This window comes from Gavialis gangeticus, unplaced genomic scaffold (assembly GCF_001723915.1).
Source record: "Gavialis gangeticus isolate Ggan-Ray unplaced genomic scaffold, GavGan_comp1, whole genome shotgun sequence".
In the NCBI taxonomy this organism is placed as follows: domain Eukaryota; kingdom Metazoa; phylum Chordata; order Crocodylia; family Gavialidae; genus Gavialis; species Gavialis gangeticus.
Window position 1 is genome coordinate 85,488,559 of NW_017729032.1, and position 5,437 is coordinate 85,493,995.

Here is a 5,437-nt window from a genome sequence, read left to right on the forward strand (position 1 = left end):
AGGTATGTAGAAAAGTCATTTAAAGCTGTGTCTATGGCCAAATTGCTGATTCTCTAAATCAGCATTAAATCTTCAGATTCAGATTCAGTTGAATCAAGTCAGGGACAGTGATCTGAATCCACGAATCAAATCATTATCCCCAATTCAGGACAAATCCAAATTCGAATTGAATACATCCCATTTCTCACACCTCTACTGCCTATGTGCTCCACAGACAGCCTGCACAGCTGATGGCACCCCATCTGGGGGTCTCAGAGCACACATCTCAGCATGCTTTGTAGGCTTCCCTATCTACCTGGGAACAGGCGACAGCAGTCAAGAGATCTTGTCAGAGCTGATTGACTGATAGTACTAAGGGACCATGTACCCCCTAAGAAACAAGAGTCAGTCTCTTGTCTTTTGAAGCTAGAGCTCTGGTCACATTCAGGGGGCTTTTATGGCCAGGTTGGGGGAGTGCTTTCCCTGCCATGCTACTCTGGCTCTGGCCATAGGCAGTCTTGCCATCATAACCAGGGCTCAGGGTTCTCAAGCCTCCTACCTCTCAGGAGGAAATGGGGTGGGGAGGAGGATAGGGCTTCAGAGCCCTGTACCCTGCACATGACACTGTACGGTCCACACTGCTTCTGAGAAGACATCCACCATGAGGACTCTGAAGTGCCATGGAAGGGAAGGAGGAAGACTAGAATCTCTGCCCATGACACATTAAAGCCTGTTTTTGTACCCCCCTAACCCTAAACCTAACGCATAGCACATCAACCCCCATGCTTGTACCTCACACAAAGGGCTGCAAGCATGGGCCTGTCAAGTGCTGTAGGGAGAATCCCCACCCTCTGACCCCTCCAGCACATTAAACCCCATGTTTTCAGGCCTATGGTAGAGGTTACACTGAAAGGCCTGGGGCCAGTTGGGGGCTATGGGAACTGTAGAGAAGGGCCAGGCTTTGCCAGCTCTTCAACTGTCAGGGGTGGGAGTTTGCTCTGTATCACACATTTCATCTCCATTAAATGTAACGCTTGTACTTAACCATAGTTTATGCATGTGTTGGCATCACATCACAGAATAAGAAATTAGAGTCCTTCTCTTCATGAAAATCAAGTGCGACTGCAACTAAGACCCTTCATTCCATTTTTTACAATGATGATGAAAATTCACAAAGAGAACCATGATATAATATATTATTCATATTTAACTTATATTCATGTAAGTTCTGTCCCAGGCACAGTGTGTGTGTGTGTGTGTGTGTGTGTGTTTTGGAGTATTTTCATTTTTACACTTTGTTTCAGTGGCTAGGTCACTTTAATATTTTGCTTCCATACTGATCAATAGATCTCACATATTTATCTTCTCTTCCCTTAAAGAGAAAACTCTGGGTCATCCAGGCCCAGCTTGGCTGGTGCCACACTCTGTTTTCCACTTCACACACACACCTTCTCTCTCTCAATCTCTCTCTCTCTGTCTAAAGTACAAATAGATAAATGAGAAACTTTTAAAATAGCATATTTTAATTCTTGATATATTTAGTAGGTTAGAAATAGATTAACGAGAAACAGCATATGCAGCATGTGCTAGATACCAGGCTTTCCTCCCTCCCGGGGCACGAACCTTTCACTAGAATACAGTCACATTTATTCTTGTACTATCTCATTCTGGGTTTCTGATCCCTTTCTTCTGGGATGCTGGGTAGGCAAGGTTCAACAGGAAAGCTGCAGGGTGCTTCAGCTCTACCTCACCCATACTTGGATGGTTAGAGTTCTTTTGCTGGGAAGTTAAAGTTATTAATTAATTTTTTTCTGACTGAGGCAGGCCTAAAATGTCCAACTTTGTGTGTAAGGGTCCTAACCACTAGGCTACTGCATTTCCTCATCCAATCTCTTGTTGTATTTTTTCTGTGATTAAAGATTGATGGACATATGTGGCATTTAGTTGCTCTCCAGGTAGATCATAACAGAGTTTAAGTGAAGGTACATATCTAAATGGAGCCTTCTGACCAAATTCATACTCCTAATGGACATTAAAAACCATGTACTAAATATAGGCTATGGGTTTATGGATCATCACAACCCACCTGCTACCTCTGCTAATGTATTTGTACTTTAGAGGAAATAATGATCCTTTTCTTTCTTAATGGTCTTGTTCTTCTACTCCTTAGGTCATCTATTCTACATTTTTTTTGGAGGGAGACACTTCTGATAAAGTCTCATTGCTCCTACTCTACAGCAATCCTCCATTCCTTCTGTAATGCAGAATGCCTCAGTATGTACAGTAAAAGCTCGGTGTGGGGAATGCGGGATGCCGGTAATCTAAAAATGCTGATTACCTGAGTCAGCAGTTTTTGGCTGGATGGGTGGGGGGGCTGCACACAGAGCAGTGGCAGCTCAGGGTGCTGGGTGGCAACGGCGGCAGCCACATATGTGCTTCCTCCCCACCCCCCACTAAACAAACAAACCAAACCCCTGTTTTCAAAGAATCCATAGTCAGTCATTAAAGAACAATTCAAAAGTTGATCGTGTGAACTTCTGAGTACTTTCAATACCCACTGGCCATATCTACATGAGATGTTTCCTGTGCAGTTGACTAATTAGCTGTTCAGTAAATGTCTAATTCTCTATATGTGAACCCCTATTTGGCTGGAGTAAACTGATTTACCCCACAGCAGGATAGTACTTGTAAATACATGTTCTATCCTGCTGCGAAGTAAAAAATTCCACAAGCATGCACATACAGACGCTGCCCTGGTTGGCTGGAGCACAAGGGTGCTTCAGTGCAGGGGCCGCCTGCTGGCTAGCCCTACACTGAAGCATCCTTGTGCCTCAGGCAACCCCTTCAAAGCACACTGAGCTGGGGGAACATCCCCAAGCTGACAGTCTGATCCCTGGGGCCCCGTGCCAGCTGGGGCTGCTCCAACCCTGCTCAGTGTGCTGCATGTGAATAAACTCCAAAGTTTATTGCTCCCAAGTGTACATTCAAATGGCATATCTGGGAGCAATAAACTCCAGAACAGTAAGCTCCAGAGTTTATTCATGAACACTAATTGCACCTGTAGATGTGCCCACTAAGGACACTTGTGTAAGCTAAGATCAGAAGTTAACAAAGTTCATGACCTTACCTTATTAGCCTCTTTCAATAATAGTTTCCATGTCATCCCACCATCTTGTTAAAATTGGAAGCTCATTGTTCTCTGAAACATTATAAAGGAATGAATGGATTCCCTTTTGTGTTCTTATTCCTCTTGTTTCCTCTCCATACATAGCAGATGAAAACAAATAATTTAAATTAACAAACTGACAATAAAAAAGGGTTGCTGTGAATGCTGCCCGCAGGGTTTTAAAATGATGAAAGTACTTTGCATTATAGTATTGCTCCAGTCCCCTAACATGAATTCCAGTTTGAAAGATTGAAAATCTCCCTGAAGTCTGAAGCACTTAAATAATTTAGTTTAAATTTAAATTGTGCCACACTTTACAAGCCCAAAACCATAGTCACATCTTTACTGGAAAGCTTATAAAAATTTGAAATGCTCCAATAATTTTAAATCTTGTAGAAGCTTGGTACCTTCCAAATTAAAGTGCTAATAAAAAAATTAGCACTGAAATTTAAATCTCTATGTGCAGTGTAGAATGATTTAAAATTATTGAAGCCTTTCAATTTTTTATGAGCTCTCTATGTGAAAGTGAATCAAGTAGCTTTTATAGTGCAGTGGAAGTAAGTTAAAAAGAAAACAAACAAAGAAAAACTGTCACAGAGATAAAACTGTGATAAGAAAATACTTTCAGCATGCTAAACACCTAATTGTAAAGGAAAAATTATGCAGTGAAAAGAGAACTGGAGATAATACTTCAGTTAAAGCACTGCACTGGCTCTCAGAAGATATACAGTTTGCTACAGATTGCCTATTTGACCTTGGGCAAGACACTTAATTTCCCTCGTGCATCATTTTGTCTCAGTTTATGCATTATCCATTTAGATTGTAAGCTTGTCAGGGCATGGATTTGAGCTTATGGCATATTGGTACAGTACTTATCACTTAGCACAATAAAGTATTACTCTTTGTCAGGACTTCTGGATGCCATTGCATAAAATAATAATGAAAAGTCAATAGAGACATGTCTGTTAGAATCAGTCCATCTGGACTTGGCCTATCTGTTCTATTTAGGTTATGGGAAAACTATAAAAATGTGTTAAATGACCCAAATCAGCCTGATTTGTGGAGCAATTAGGTCATAGAAACTTGTATTTCCTCATTGGGCAATGAGTTCCTCCCAGCAGTTGAAGCAGTCCTTGATAGAGGAGTTCAAGTTTTCACAGACCTAAATATAGAGCCTAGATGGATTGGATCCATTATTTTTCTCTATCCCCCCTTAGACAATGGTGTTGAGCATTTTGATTGTATGTCAGTTATGGGATTTGATCTAATTTAAACTTTTTTTTACTCATATTTTGTTCATAGGTTGGTTTATACTTTTGAACTTCTTCTGGATTCCTGACTGTATCTGTTTTGTGGGTTTTTTTTCAAATATTCATATTAGATTACTGTGATGCATTTAATTTGCTTCTGGTGCAAGAATACAGTTAGCAGCCTGCTTGATGGTGGAAATAGCAGGGAAGATAGCACCCAGTGACTTTGAAGATTGAACTAGCTTCCCATTTCTTTTGCTATAATCCAGTCTCCTGACATTGAAGAACAAAGCATTATATACAGGGTTACACCTGGGACAGAACAAAAAGGACCTTGTAGGTGCCTAAAGATCAGTGAATTTTGGCATGTAAGTCACAAAAAGCAATATTCACCACCCACCTCCAGCAGATGCAAAAACACTTAGATGCCAAGATTCAATAAGTGCCTCCATTTAGGCCTGAAAAGATCCCTAGGAGCCTGGACTTTGGTAGGCTCAGAGCAATGCAGATAAAGCCACCTAGGCCTAACTCCTGTTGGATATTCATTGAAAATCAGATTAGGGCTAAGAGATGCTGATTTCCCAAGGAGCTACAAAGAGACATTTCTTGACTGACACGGAGATCATACATGCAGTTCATTACAAAGCAAATGAAGACAGTAAGGTGCCCAATTTTTGTTCAGTAATCTAGGGCACCTATATATGTGATGGGGCTTTGCTCTGACATATTCTAATTAGTACACATCAGAGCAGACTCGATTAATCGAGTCTGTAGCGAGTCTGCTGGGATGTGCTAATTAGTGCGCTCCAGCAGCCTCTGCATCACATGTATTCTGTGTCCATGTGTTTCAAAGTGACAGTGGGGGTGCTTTAGCTAAAGCTCATCGAATGAGCTTCAGTTAAAGTACCCCAACAGTCATTTTGAAGTGTGGGATACTGAATACCCATGAGGCTGTGGGTGCTTTAATTAGATTAATCGATTCATAGATTAATGCATAGATTCATAGATTCATAGTTTCATAGTTTCTAGGGTCGGAAGGGAC